We start from the raw sequence: 16,524 nt of genomic DNA on the forward strand, positions 1-16,524 counted from the left end.
GTCACATCTAATCACCTGCCACCTGTTGTTCTTTAGATAGATATTAGAACAGCCAACAATCCATAGCAAGATGATTTGAGACGTCGAACTTTTAATAAGTTCTGCTAACCATGTAGTGCTTAATGTCAATAATCATATCTTGAAATCAATCCTAAAATAAATAAGTAGGTAATGAATTAGAGTGATTATTAGAATTATTTCTGAAGTGTCATATTACCTTGAAAATTAGGTGAAAATTCAGCTTTGCCAGCAGAATAATAAATTCACACTGAACTCGGCATTACGGTTTATTTTTGCTGTATTTTTAAAGGTGCTCTAAGCGATGTTGTCGGGTGACGTCACTTTTTATTGACGTTTAAGTATTGTCAAACAAAACGGAGGCTAGCTAGACCCTCCCTCCTCCTCATTTGCGTACTGACCCCCCAAATCCTTCTTGTCGGTTATTGGCTGGAACAGTTTGTTATGTTTCATTGTTCGGGTTAGCCCAGTTTGTTTTTGTTGCCGTTTGTGGAGCTTGGGGTGTCTGCGTAGACCGTGTGTGTTCAGGGGACAGGCAGCTAGCGGATAGTGAGGAGATGTTTGCTGTATGTGACAAAAAATGTTTTGGCCTAAAAAACGCGTGACATCGCTTAGAGCACCTTTAATTTAAAAAAGTTAAAAGCATAACATTAGAGACTTCTTTCAAAAACATAAAAATTTGAATTAGGTGCTTTAAGCGATGTTGGGTGACGTGACTTCTTGTTGACGTTTAAAGTATTTTCAAGCAAAACGGAGGCTAGATAGACCCTCCCTCCTCCTCATCCGCGCAATGACCCCCCCAAACCCCACCCCCAGGGCCTTCTTGTCAGTTGTTGGCTGGAACAGTTTGTTATGTTTCATGGAGCGGGTTGCCGAAGTTTGTTTTTGTTGCCATTTGTGGAGCCTGGGTTGTCTGCATTGACTGAGTTTTTTTACAGTGTGTTTAGGGGACAGGCAGTTAGCGGAGAGTGAGGAGATGATTTCTGTTTTGGCCTAAAATACATGTGACATCACTTAGAACACCTTACATTTTTAAAATATGTTTTGTCATATATTCGGACATTGTAGTTGAGAATAACATTTGAATAATACATAACTAGCGCAGCAACTGGTTGTAGTACTTCCAATTCATTTGAATAATTTAGCAAGAAAAAGATGCTCTGTTGCTGCCTGGTCATGACCCTGAGTGTCCCTTCAATCAGAACCCATTTAACTAAATGAAATCAGTCAGACAAGAGCTGCCAAGTATTTTAGCCCGTTTGCATGTTCTCTTAAATCTTCTGTTGAAATGTGCGGACCCTTGTCCTCCTCTGCCCTTGTTGATGAAATGAACAATTTAAGTTCAGAGCCATTGGATTTTTATAAAAGGTATAATAAAGAAATATGCATTTGAGACTTGTAATATCTGACATGCTTTTGTTTGTGCGAATGCATTTAGTTTTTGCCCCTGGGGTGCACTGAAAAATGCTTTGACACATTCTGGCAGGTCACTGTGATCTCTCTTTTTACCAGGCGAACGCATGACGTAATGGCTTGGCAGCACACTCTAATCCCTCTATTGGAGATCAGTTGGATTTCTCCCAGTCGGAAAGCCCTATGTATGAAAGCTAGCAAGAGCCAAGCACAAAGCATGCGGCCCAGCAGGTGAGGTGAGAAAGGTAGCCAACACAGTGGCAGGTGTCGTATGACAGTTCGTAATACACTCCGACAGCAGTCTTCCGGAGCTCGCTGTCTCTCGTTCGCTCGCTCTCATCTCTCTCTCAGGTTCATGGGGTGATCTGTGTTTTTACATGGGGAAAGAAAGAGAGGGCTTTTTTGTTGTCTGGGTGAACTTTGAGGTTTTGGCTCAGGCAGAGTTCAGCTGGGTGTTAGGTCAAGCCGCTTTCACTGCGCCTCGGTTTTGAAAGGCAGGTTCATATAACGCCAACTCATGGCTGGGTTGCGGAAATGCTAGATTAATGAAGTCGATTGTGGAGGACCCTTTGGCCTTGCAAAGCTGGTGGCCCTCTGAAATCTCAATGAGTCTACTGACACCCAAAACAAGACCCTTTTTTTGTGTGTGGGCATCAGGGGGGAGAAGAGTCATGCGGAGATTGATTCAGAACATTTTTATGTTACGCGCTGCTAAAGGGAAAAAAAAACCCAACAAAAAAACGAAGAGAGCCGATGAATAGAGATACTTTTTCATGCGATGAAGTCACTGAACTGAATCTAACCCTCAAAACCCCGGCTGTCTGAAGGACATTATCTGCTTCCTTTGATTCAAGAGGTTTTCAGTCCTGCCTGTTAGCAGCACTTTGTAACAAACAGCATTATTTACTCGGCTCCTGCCAGTGCTATTTGAAATGGGATGAATAACCTGCGTGCACTCTCCCATCCAGTACGCTTCCCTCCCAGGAACTGCAGCTAATCCTGTGAAACGGATTCAGTGCTGTTTTCTCACTGCCTGCCATTACATTACAATCACACTAAAAACAGAAACAAAGGCTTGAGAAAAAGTGGTCATGAAAAACAGTGTGGGTACACTGAATATGAGCTGCAAATGGCAACGCCGTATTAGTTTAACTGCATTTCTCAGCTGTTCTCTAGTTTTTAGTTGCAAAACTATCACACTGATAAAAATAATTTTGTAGTAAATACTACAGGAAAAAAACAAATGTCATTTCTACCTGAATAAATTAGTTCAGTCAAGAATTAAAACAAAGTAATTTGATATTAGTACTCAATTTAAGCTTGTAGACATTAAAACTGAAATATCAATGTTATAAAATTAGGTAAAACCTACTCAGCTTTCTGAAACTGGTGTTCCCATCATGTGCATTTACAGTTGCATTTTTATAGCAGTTTTTACACTGTTTTATCATTGCTTTTGTTGGTAGGCTTAGTAACTTGCTGCTATGTGACATCTGGAAATCATTTTCTACTCAAAATGGCACATTCATATTAAAGAACGAGACATTTAATGGTACCGTTATTGTGATTTTACTCAATTCCAAATGTGAAATGTACCGCTTGCTGAAGAATCTGCGAGCAAAAACTTAAAATGAAGTATATATTTTACGTATTGGTTTTTTTACTCTGTAGTAAGGTTTAGTGTAGCTAGGTTTCTTAAATCAGCTGTATTTCTTTTGATATGACTATTTTCTGTCATCTGTTTAGAATCAGAACTAGCATCATAGCAACTATTTTCTTTTTATTTAAAGCAGCTACTTGTAATTGACACACAAGCCCAATGGACATGAATGGCTTCTTTTGGATGAGCAGTTACTCTTGATTCAGCTTAGTGTGTCTGCAAATGGAGCAGATCTTGTAAAATGAAGCCCGGTTCTGGGTCTAGACTAGATTGATTTAGGCCAAAGTGGATGCTTGTTCGTGCAGTTGCCATATGCTTTCCCGGCTGCTTGCATAGTACTGTAAATGTGGATTTGTCAGCCTAAGAGGAGGATTATTATTCGTTTTAATTTCATTTCATTATTTGTGACATGAAAATGCACCCCAGTGCATTCATTAAAGACCCACACAGGTACACACATGCTTTTGTGCCACACCTGCGCACACACACACACACACACAAAGAAGAGAGGGCATGATAACAGCTGTCTTTTATTTTGTGCCGAACAGGATCTAACACCACAGGAGTGAATCTGGGTCAGAATACTTGGGAGACATGAATATCAAATGGAGTTCTGAAACTGGTGAATTAATATGTCTTTCACTGGTGACATTTTCTGCTGGCATATGGCAGCGAGCTCATGGGAGAGCAGGGCCTTTTTGATGAATATTTTTGAGTCCAAAACTAAAGGACGGTTCTGGGCATATGTCGCTGTCTGTTTTTGCCTTGTGAAATGATAATGCAGCAGCCGCGCTTCATCTGGATGGAGAGATGCTGTGGAAACGGTCCAACCGGTCATTAACCCTTGTTGTGCAACAGACAGACTTTTGACAGGCTGTCTATTTTGTTTATTTTTTTTATATATAAAGACTTGGATGTTTCTAGTCTCACATTGCCAGACCTTTACTAAACAGCATGAGGTGTGTTCCAAAAGAACCGCCCACTTAGACAGGAAGAGACCATCTGACATATAAAGGGTTTGTTTTGCTTTTATGTGTCCGGTTTATCTGAAATACACTACTGTTCAAAAGTTTTGCGTCAGTAGGAAGTTATTAATGCTGCAAGATACATTAAATTGGTCAAAAGTGACGGTAAATTATTATTTTTTTATTTCAAACAAATGCTGTTCTTTTAAACTCAAAGAATCCTGAAATAAAATGCATCATGGCTATTACAAAAATATGAATATTTTCAACTGTGAAAATAGAAAATGTTTCTTGAGCATCAAATCTGCATATTAGATTGATTTCTGAAGGATGCGATACTGAGGACTGTAGTAATGATGCTGAAAATTCAGCTTTGGCATACAGGATTAAATCACATTTTAAAATATAGTAAAATAGAGTAATTGTGAAATATTAATACAATTTAAAATTAACTTTTTTCTATTTGTGATCAAATTAAAGCAGCCTAGTTTGGTTACTGATTTGGTGATGCCTCACAGGAAGCTGAATTGGAATTTGTCATTTTTTCTACCTGTAAATCATGGATTTTTGAAAATGACTGTTCATGTGGTGTGGAATATAGCTCTAAGGGAATGAAAACATCCTGCAAAGATTTATATCTGAAAGTGCTCCGTATATAAAGTTATTGTCTTTCAAAAGTGAGAGTCGACTCTGAGTCTATGAAATGAATTGTTTTTGAAACGAGTCATTAGCTGTTTTGTAGTGACGTAGATACGAAACATAAGCATATTGGCCGCGCCCAGTTACTAGCGCAGACGGAAGTGTAAATTTGAAGTCTAGAACACAAATACTTTAGCTGCATCATGTCAAGAAGACGCTGTGTTCTACAATGCAAAGATAGTTCAGCCACTTTGTTTTTATTTACCAGGGACGAGCATGTGAAGAATCGGTGGTTAGAGTTCATATTTGCAACGATACCACAACAGTATAGCCCGATTGTGTTCTCATCATTTTAATGACGAATCATTCAAAAACATAAATTAATTCAAATGTGGATTCGCAAGCAGTTGTTCCTGAAGGAGGGCTCAGTATCCAGTGTATATGGATCAGCTTCCTCCTCCGAATCACAACCTGTAAGTATTATTAATAATTGTTGCTTTTATGGGTTTTGTAGCGTTGGGGCGCGAGGAGGGAAGGCACAATAAGTATGTGCGTATGTATGTGTGTAAGTTACGCTCAGCGCAGCTTCTAGGTCTCCAATGTCAATTTTTTTTTAATATGTGAAATGTTTGTCGCTGTTATTGGAGTTGTCAAAGAATAGAGCGTCTTGTAGTACTGCAGTGCTTTATCAATACAGTAAGTTTATGCGTTGGGCTAAGAAACAATACCTGACTGGGTCATCTGACCAAACACCGCCGATTAGCGTCACGCAAAGGAGTGGTTTGGAAAAATGAGTCGTTGTACGAATCATTTGGGAGTCGGTGAGCAAATCAGGTAAAAATAAATGCATATTATAAGACAACAAAAGTGTTTTTTTGTCATTGCATTCATGTAAAATTGTTGTTGGGGACTCCCAGAACAATATTAGGAACATTTTAAATGCCATAATAGGTGCCCTTTAAACATCTTTATAAATTACATTTAAAAGGATTTGTAGTTGGTTCATCATTTAAATTGTCTCGACCAACCATCCTTTTTAGTTAAAAGTTACACTTGAAGTATTACAGTTAAAAAAATTGGAATTAATTGCTAGTGAGTGATTTGTGAATCCAGAAAAGGATTTATATATATTTTTTCCTGACTTACTGATGAAAATGATGCATGCCCTCTCTGATGGAAGTTGCAACCAATAATTTTGTGTTTGCGAGAAAGTGTTTTATGTTTTGTGAGCAAAACGTGACTCACCGTAGTGGAATCGTTTGAGGCTGAGACTTATAGTTAAGTTGATGACCACAAATCCCTTGGTGCTTTGCGGTCAGTTGCACTGCAAGGCTGATACCTGACATTTCAAGCGTCATCTCAAAGTAATGCAATTTGTTTATCAGACTTGGATCGATGAGGTCGGGGCAAACTCTCAAACTCCTTTAGCTGAGGCGGACTGATATTGCTATAGACAGTACAACAGTGTGGTATTCAGCAGTCTCTGCATGAGAATCAAAATGAAAAAAAAGGCTAAAGTCAAAAATTAATTATCCATCTGAAACCAATGTAGTGGAAAATGTAATTTATAGCACAATTATGGAAATAACGTGCTTAAATGAAGTATATAACACGCACATACACATTTAAGTCAATATATTAGCACTCATCTAGCTAATGTTTTTCAGCTATTGAACGTAGTAGCACTTGTGCGGCTTGTTTTCAATTAAATCAGAAATATTTTTTTTTACACTTGAAACAGGTGGCAGTCTCTGAAATTTCTAGTAGTTATCGGTTTTTAGTTGTTTCAATGACTCGACCTTGACTTTCTATGAGATATACATTGACGTGTTTTTTGAAGTCTTGACAAGTGCTTGCGTCTTTGTGCACAAGTGTCTGCGCCTGCTAAAGACAGTGGACTAAAGCTCCAGCAGAACACACACACACACACACACACCTATTCTCTTTCTGGTATACCCTCCACCCCCGCTCTCAGAAGCCCTACAGCACACAGAAGTGCTTTATACCAAACTCAAGTCACCCTTCTCCCTGCTCTCACTCCATTGGGAACACTTCTCTCTCATTGGCATGCTAAAGAACTCTGATATTTGTGTCTGACATATTAAAGAAAGAATTAAGCAGAGCTATTGAAGGGCTTATGTCTTAAGCATTTTACTTTTTCATGGCTCTTATTTGAAAGCCAGCCAAGTAGATGAGCAGAAAAGATGGGGAGGGAAGCGAACAGAGAGGGAGCTTATTGACAGCACTGTGGCCAGTCTCTCTGAGGGACAGGCCGAAACAATGCGCTGACTGTTAGCCGAGACCCCGCGATACTGTAGTGCGCCGAGAAATAAGTGTCCTTTCTGTGCTTGTTTTTTCTCTCTCTCTCCCAAGAAAGCTGTTACAATGAAACCAAGTCTAAAGCAGCAATTTGTAAGTCAAGAGCCTGGCAAAGTGGATTGTAATGGGGGGGAGGAGGGAGGCTGAAGGAGATTGGCTCCTGGAACTGCCACCACTTGTTCCAGGGGCTTTGTTCAACAGAAGGGGAAACTAGTGCCCTATACTGTCCTTCACAAGACCGCTAGTGTTCTCCCTCTTACTTCACTGGCTATTTCTCACTTTATCAGACAATATGTGAAAGTCCACTCAAACATGAACATTCTGTCATCATTTACTTACCCTCCTCATGTCTGTATGGCAACCTGAATGACTTTCTGATCTTCTGTGGAGTACAAAAACAAGTATTTAAAACAACTGTTTTTGTCCCCCATTGACTTTCATTGTATTGACAAAATTACACTTTTGCGTTCCACAAAAGAGAGTTGAGTCATATTGCAAACAAGTATTATTTTTTTTTAATGTAAATTAGGACAATTTTGGATTAGGATTATTATTTTTAAAAAACTCAGCTATTATTCGTCTGGTGCAATTAACTTAAAATTCTGACCATGGCAGCAGTAATTCATCAAATGATGGAGAAGAGGATTATAAGTTGTTGGGTTCACTTTTACCTTTAGGGGATTCAGATGGGTCAGTGCTAGTAGTGCTAAATAAGCATACATTGATGAAATAAAAATTAATAATTGAGTAAAAGAAAAATTATTTGAGTTATTCGTGCCCCTCACACCTCTTTCCTTTGTCAGATAGAAAGGAGCTGGGATCAATTAGCTACTGGGACACCTAACTCTACTTTACTATATTTCTATTAAATCCTAATCTAATTATAATAAATTATATATCGTTGGAAAGGTTTAAGACTACTAAATAGATATTCTACCCCTGTTTTGTGTTACAAATTAGTAATTGACGAATTTATGACAAGAGTGCACCTCAAAAAATCTGCATCATAACTCTAGGTCTGACGTTTGTCACAAAAAGTCGATGCACCCACTTTTAATCACTGAAACTTATGTTTTATTATGAACTTTTAGCATAAAAACAGATTATATGTATATAATCCTTTAAAATATAATATATTTTAGTTATCATAAATTAGGTATCATTTGAAAGTGTATACACTCAGAATTCATCCTGTGAAAACCGTTTTAAAATTGAACGTTGCGTTACCATAGAAAGGTACTCTAAATTATTTTATCAGGCTCCTCCCCTTTTGGGCATCAGTATATTTAATAATTTATGATCAAAACCTTTTCTAATCTTGACAAAACACATATTGTCAGAAAGGTCTGTGTCTCAAGGTTCCAAATTTAGTGACAGAATTGATATTTCGACAGAAATTTATTAATTTAAGGCAGAATGTATACTGAATTACTATGTTCAACTATGTATGTATGTATGTAACTATTACTATGTATCTACTAATGAAACTTAATTCAATGGAATTCAATGGCACTCTGAGGCTATTTTTGGTACTATGCCTAAACAAAATCAATCAAAATCAAAAATCAATCAAAATCAATTTTTTTCAATTTTTGTGATATCAACTTCAAATTTGGATCATAACTTGTCTAGCTTTAATTTTATAGTAATTTTATAGCAAAAATATTTTGTAAAATATATATTTTATATAAAATAAAAAAATATAGTACAGTATATTTGATTTAATGTAAATTTAAACGTCCATAGCTTTTTCATACTTTCATTTTTTGAAGTGTTTATATTATAATCTACTGAGTGTTTTCTTTAAAACAAGACCATTCCAAAGCATTCTTGAATTACAACCATTTAAGTTTGAATAGTGCATTTTAACCCCCATTCTCAAAAAGAAGGGTGACAGCTAAGGGGTTAAAAGTTAACAATATAAATGCATACAAAATAAAGTATAACTGTCCCCAAATTTTATTTTACTAGGCCTACATATTTTTTTTACAAACAGTTATATTGCATTATATCATACTCCAGTTTTTTTCCAGTGCTTTATTATTATTATTATTAATAAAAATAAAAATTGGCTTAGGGGATGAACAATTTCTAACCACCATAACATGAGGATCTGTTCCTATTACAAGCAGGCTGTACTGGTGTGTAAGCAGCGCAGACTCCCAGTGGCAGGGTGATAAATCCAGTGGACTGTTCAGCAGCCAGGGAACATTACAACATTCGAGATGGCTTGCCCTGCTCTTCAGGCGGCCGTTTATGACGAAGTCCCCAACCACAATTATAGGAGCCTTGGGCTGCTACCGGAAACAAACCCACTGACACGTTGACAAAAATCCCTGCCCCGTGTTTATATGCCGTTTTGCAAAGAAATCGGAAAAGGTAATCATGTATGGAGGCTGGGGTTAAAAAGCAATGTAACAGTCTATTAACTTTAATATAGATATGTGGAATAAGCATATGCTGAGGGCCATTAGCATAAATCTTGGTTACACACGAGCGGGCCGCCACAGAACGGCACGGGCACACTTTCTCTCAGTGGAGAGGTCTAATGACAAACACTCGGATGAAGTGAGCCAGCTCGCCGACTCCTCACTTGAGCTCTCAATTAGAGGCCTCACTGTTTAGCTCGCTCTACCATGCACACCGCTCCCTCTCAGAGACACTTCTGAGCAGTAAGGAACAAATAGCGGAGAGGAAAACATTGTGATAATGTAGTTATTTATAAATAACGCTGTGGTTGGCGAGTTTTTGGAAGGGTATTACAGCAAACGTAATAAAATATGATTACTAGGGAAAGTTTATGCTTTAACACTTTTCAAAAGTGTTTACAAAAATTAATTATTAGTTACTGAATTGTGCTTTAACAGCATTATTAATCTAGTTTATGGTTAATTTCCCTATGTGTGTCGTTTTTTTTTTCATTTTCAAGTTGCATAAAGAACAACTATTATTGTTGTTTTGAAACTATTTGTAAAGTGCCGCTGAAAACTCATTTTCCTCTTTGCCTTCTTTATCATAATCTGCTGGTTTGCTTGATTTGTTATAAATCACAGACATTTTCGAATAGGTCTGACAGCACACATGGAATTTTATGAGGAAAAACAGACAATAGCTAACAAGTAATTGAGACAAAAAGGTTTGTCAGAGGAAAGAAGGCTTGGGTGTAGGAAAAAGGAACACTTTCCATTTTGTTTGATTCATCATCAAAGAGGACTGAAAGGATGCTGAAACAAGAGAGATATTCCTGACTCGACTTTTTGTAGTCCCTCACTACAAAACTCAGTTCTTAGTGTTTGATGTTTTACTGAGAGAGGCTTTCAAAAGAACAGATGTGCTTAGAACTTCCAGGAGAGAAAAAAGGAAATATAGAGAGAGGGAGGACACAGGAAAGAAGATTAATCATGTTGTGTGTATGCCTTTTTTCATTGTTTACATTCAAAAACAATAGTTTGTTTTCTTCTTCGTCTTATTGTTGTCATAGTTTGCTATTGTCATCATTGCTTCAACTTTTATTGTTCGGTTAGTGTTATGGTTAGTTTGTAGTGTTGTTTTTCAAAACATGTATGTTTGTTTTTATTAAAACTGAAGTGTGTAATATTTCCAATATCTCAAAATGCTTTTTTCATATCCCAGCTTGCTTGCTGGCATGCACAGATTTATAAATAAATTAAAAATAAAATAGTAAAACAAATAAAATATATAGTTTTAAATTCTACAAGTGAATTTAGGGATCACAACATTATAATATATAGTAAGAAAATGTATATTCATTTTCGAGATGTTTTTTTAAAATCACATTTAACGTGGTTATTGAATTATTGAACGCAAATATAAAATAAAGAAACATGCACAATTAAATATCCTTGATACTGATTAATGTTAAAAATACTAATATCGGTAGATAACTGATATGGATCCGATGTATTTTGCATCCCTAGAAAAAATAAATAAATAAAGCATTATTAAATATAGCTGCAAGCAGCAATTAAGGGGCTAAACACCATGAGCCATGCAAGCATTGCTGGACGCTTCAGAGCAACTGCAACAATAAGTAATTAAAGGCGTTTTAGATACATTTAGTCGAAATGACTGAAAAATCACAAATAATAATTATAACGATCACTTGTAATATGATTAAATTGCTTATGACCTTTAACTAATAGGTGGCGCTGTTACCAAATTGTTGACTTGTGGTCAGAGTGAGGACACGTTTTCTAAGAAATGCAAAATGCTGGACAATATGTTTGTCTCAATTTGAGAAATTTTATTATAAATTTTGACCAGAAGGTGACGCTGTTGAGAAAATTGAGTACCTCCAGGACATGATGAAACATACCAAGTGATTTCTGAGATACATCAGTGTTTCCCCTAGAAATGTTTCCATCAGCTGTGCTGTTACGTGCCGGAAGTTGTTACCAAGCCGCATGCGAGGGAGTGGGGGGAATTTGTTTATTTATTTATTTCTTATAACCCCTTAAACTATGACTTCGGGCAAGTTTTTGTGGATAGAAATGGACATTTTGAGACATACAAATATGACATACCATCAACAGATTCAAGGCTTGATTATTGCAGCATGTAGCCTACCTTAAATTGGTCACAAACAGAAACATTCATTTTATAATTTTAGACAGGATTATTCATGTTTTTCTTTTGTGTTCATTTTCTTGATTGTGGAAAATTGAAATGGCACAACCCAGACAAATTATTATTTAAATTTACTAATACATTTTTAAAATCCAAAGTTTTATCTGTGTATATATATATATATATATATATATATATATGTGTATATATATATATATATTATATATAATATATTGTTTACTCAATGTGTTGATTGTTAGATAACGCATAAAGAAATGTTAATGATCTTACCATCTTATGGTATCTTATTGTAGAGTTACCAAACTATACAGGAGATAAAACGTATTTATATTAAATTTTAAAAGGACTTTTTAAACCTGCTAAGAGTTATCCAGCCAAGAACTGATTTTTTGGTGGACTATTAATGACTATTAATAATATTAATGACACAAATAGTGATGCACCGATACTGATACCAGTACTCGGGTGTCGGTCTGATACTGTGCTAATGTGGGCTACTTGTACTCGTAAAACTACCCCGATACAAACGCATTCGATACCACCTTAGGGGCCGTTCACATATTGTGTTTTTTGCGCAAAATTCGTTATTTCATTTGTAGGTGCGCGGCAAGCAGGCTCACAATACAAGCGATGCGGCAAGATGAAAACATCAACATCTCATTTCAACTGGTCATGTGACAAAAACCAACCGATCATCTTTGGCCTTTCTGTAACAACATCGAAAGCTCAGCCGAACAGCTGATCATAGATGTACAGGCCAGGGCGGCTTTTTATTTCTCATCTCCATAATATATCTAGTAGTAAAGCTAATGCAAGTGCTAGAAATCAATTATTTCTTTGCTGATACTTCCTCGTCCTCATGGAGAGTGCAGTTCGCACTGCTTTCTCCTTTCCACAAGCACTTGCTCACCCGTGGGTGTCTGCGTTGCTATGCAACCATGAATGAGTGACAAGACCTACATTTGAAATAACGAATTTGCACACGCAAAAATCGCGCTATGTGAACTGCCCCTTATGGCAACGTGACATTAGCCTAATCAAAAATATTTCAATATGTGGCTCTTTCCTGCTTTCTTGTCAACAAGCGGATTCAGAGCCACCACATTAGCAGGGCCGCCGGTCGCCATGTCTCAGTGTTTTTAGTGAATTGAATGAAGTGAATGTGGTGATATTACCCATCATGTGAAGATTTTGCAGGCTGCTGAATACATGGTAGGGGAAACACTGTCATAACATATGCTGATGTGTGAATAAAATAAGTTCTTAGCAAAATTTGCCGTTTTTAATGTCTCCTGACCAGTAGGTGGTGCTGTACTGAAACTGCATGTAGCCCCAAGTCATGCTTGTGATGTATCCAATTTGGAGTGCGCCATTTCAAAAGTAGTAGCACTTAATTAAAAAATGGTTGGGTTTATCAAAAAGCATTTTATAACTTTATGCCAGCATGGTCTGAAACTGATCTGAGCTCATTGTGGTGAAAATCAGACAAACAGTCTGTTCGAAAGGTAGTTTTTTTTGGATATTTGAAAATGACCTAGGTAATTTGTATTTAGTAATAAACAGTCATTTGGACTGTCGATGGCCCTAGAGTATTGAGTGAGAGACTCCAAAATTGGTCCGGTTAATAATGTTCAGAAAGTCCTCATTTTATCATTGTCAGTTCAATGGGTTTCCATAGACTTCAAGAGCGGAAGAAGAAAAAACTAACGGATACAACAGGTACTTTCTAGTTGTGTTGTCCAGCTTGACTTTCTTTGCCCTTGACATAGGCTCACTTAATAACACCACTGCTTCCTCTCATTGTTGTCTGCTGTCACCCTCACATCCTGTCAGATGTCACACAGGGTCTGAACGTAAAAAGCCCTCCTGTGTATCTCTCATTCTGCTCTAACCAGCAGACATTTGCATGCTGACACATCATAGCATCCTATCTGTCTGTTCCCGCAGCAGTCCTCGTGTCTGTGAAATTGCTACGCCGCGTATCTGTCGCATAAGCATCGTACACGGATCACATCGCCATAGAAATAACAGCTTTGTAAAAGTCATAAATCACATGATGGAATAGCCAAAACTCAATTGAGTCGGAAACCATTGTGGCGTCTTCGGGGGCTAATTGGATTGGTGTTTAGCAAGACCCCGGGAGGAGGCTGGCCTAGCGTTCATGCATAAAATTGTCTTTGTTTCTCTCCGCCGGCCGCACTTTTACTTCTCCCTCATTGCATCTCAGCCACCTCCGCCAATACTACACTGCACTGGGAGGCGTATTAGCACACCTTTGTGCCAACGCGGGAGGAAAGGGTGGGGGGACGGCAAAGAAAAAACAGAAATGATCTGGTATTAAATTTCAATAACACATTTCCCCCATCCCTCCAGAGTACAAGCAATCAAGGGTTAAATTGGATCTGTAACGTATGCTTGGTGACCCACAAATCGCTTCCCCATCAAACAGACTCATTACGAGCCGGCAAGCAGATGAGTGTTTGTGCGCCCCTGCCTCTGAGCGGCAGGGATTGTGTGTATTACTACTAACACGGCCGAGGTATTTAAATTTGGATTTTTTCGTAATGGGTTTTGACATGTTTCATTTCCTCCGGGGGAAGCGCCAGAGACCGCTGAAAGTAAATGTTGCTAAAAAGTCATCAAGGCAGAATATTAAAATGCCATCAAATAAGAATTTCGCTAATGTGATGGGGCCGGGGCCGCTGCAGGTACGTCACGCCGGGGTCAGAGGGGTCCTGGTTCTGGGAGAAACACTATTTGTTCCCCTTGGCTGGCTTTTTTCTGGCCTCTTAAATAAATTATTAAAGGACTTATATCTCTCGCCCTCAGCCCGCCTCTTGGGCCTCTCAAAGTTCAGCCGCACCATTTGAAATGAAAAACAGGCAAAAAAGGCTGAGTGATCAGATGGACACGATGCCGTGGATCGGCAGCCTATTTCCTTTCATGAACCAAGGGAATATTGCGTTTAAAAACGGACTCAAAACGTGTCGCGTGCTTGTTTCGTTCGACCGAGGGGTAGTTTACCTGAACAGAAACGCAAGTAAGTGGATCTCTCTTTAAGCGCGCCATGTTCACTCCCAACTCCCACACAACTCTGTTTGGAATGAATACCGTAGCATAAGGCATCTTATACATGATCATTTTGAGCTGATAATTACACATTTTGGGAGTCTGGCAGGATTGGACACTCACGTCTGGGTGTTGTGACAGCATGATTATTGGAAACACTTTCTGCCTGAGCGACTAAATTAAAACATTTGTCTGCTATGGATCCCCTAGTGCAGAAGAGAAAAAATAAAAAGGCTGCACAATATACGTTGCGCGCTTTTTCAATATAATCCGTTTCTTAAATAGTCCCGTTTCTCTTTCTCACCATGTTCCCTCTATTGTTTTCTGTATTCCTCGGGTATTCCTTTTGAGCCCATTACCAGCCTGACAACCCACCAGCTGTCACTAATTGCCCACTAATGGGCTGCGGTGGTTTGATGGTTTCTCTGCGAGGGGCGTTCCAATTCTGTACTGGAGGTCCTTCTGGCTTGCCAAATCAAAGGGGACGTACTTAAAAGGCATGTCATGCTCTTCCCCTTAAAATCCAAATAAATCGTCAAACAGAAAGACGCATCTCCATACTTGTGTATTCATTTGTTAGATTTTCCTTTTTAAACCACTTTGGTTGTTGGTGCAGATGCGCTACACTGTAAAAAAAAAAGTTTTTCAAAATTGTAAAAAAAAATACTACTTTACATTTCTTTGCAGTCAGTTGTGAAGTTCACTAGCAATTCTGAATGAATATTTTCTCCTTTGTACCTTTCCTCTCAACGCTTATGCTGATATGTGGAATCACGCGTGGTATTTGTAATCTTTGCGGTTGAGATTTTAGCAGGAGACAAGCGGGGCACGTGTCTGCCCTCTGCGTCAGCCAGCCTGCTAATAGATGTGAGAAGGTCATCTGGCATTAGCGGCAGAAGTACGTTAGCATTTGCGCCGAGCGTCTCTCGCCAGACTCTGTGCATGTTTGAAGGCGCTTGGACAAGCAGGCCCTTTCACAGTGATGAATGGCTTTTTTCAAGCGTTCTGCTCCCTAGTTATGAGAAGGGTGACCTGGTCATTGGACGACTTTATGAAGCTATAAAAAATGTATGTCAGTCTCCAGTCTCTAATGCCATCCCCAAACAGAGGAGGAGGGAGCGGAGAGGGGGAGCCGGAATGGTAAAAAGGCCATTTACCGGCGCTCTAAATAGCTCTCTGACTGCCCTTCTCCACTTATCTGACAATGTCCTTGTCGTCAAGACAATTTCTTATTCTGTTTTTTCTTCCCCCTCTCTCTGTTTTTACTCTTTTATAGGACATATTTGAATCGATGGCAGACGGGCCCTCCAAACCCACTCCAACTTCCGTCTTTCTCTCAGCACATTTGGGATCTGCAGCCTAATACACATCCCAGACTAGATATGCTGATATTCTTGCAGTATTTGAAGCATGGGTGGAATACTTACTGGCTGTATGAGCAGGTGAGAGCGTCTTTATTTACAGGAATCGCTGGAGATGCCACATAGTGTGAATGCATTAACTGTTTTTACCTGCATAGTGATTTCATGTCATGATTTGGTTCGATACACGATACTAATCTCACAATACTATGATACTTTCATCTAAACCAAAATAGAGTTAAGATGCTAATATGATCACTTCTAATACATATGATAAACGGTTGAATAGGTTTGAACATTGTCCTTTCCCACATGCACAGGGCAATGGTGGCACCAACTATACACAAGACGTATTGTCGCTATTCATGATACATATTGTTTCATTGTGCTCAGTAGATTGTTACACCCCTTTTTATATTGTTCTGAAAGGCCATTTGAATTGGTAAGGCATCAGGGTTGACTAAAGACTTAT

At 38.4% G+C, this 16,524-nt stretch overlaps 1 long non-coding RNA gene across 1 annotated transcript in view; it reads left to right on the top strand.

Annotated features, from left to right (window-relative positions):
• LOC120477417 (uncharacterized) overlaps positions 1–16,133 on the top strand; it is a 67,174-nt gene extending 51,041 nt beyond the window's left edge. Inside the window, exon 3 of the long non-coding RNA XR_005622393.2 lies at positions 15,968–16,133. This is a non-coding gene — a long non-coding RNA (uncharacterized LOC120477417). The remainder of the gene's footprint in view (positions 1–15,967) is intronic.
• The last annotated feature ends 391 nt before the right edge of the window (positions 16,134–16,524 follow it).

This window comes from Pimephales promelas, chromosome 10, assembly GCF_988280905.1.
Source record: "Pimephales promelas chromosome 10, fPimPro1.hap1.1, whole genome shotgun sequence".
Lineage (NCBI taxonomy): Eukaryota > Metazoa > Chordata > Actinopteri > Cypriniformes > Leuciscidae > Pimephales > Pimephales promelas.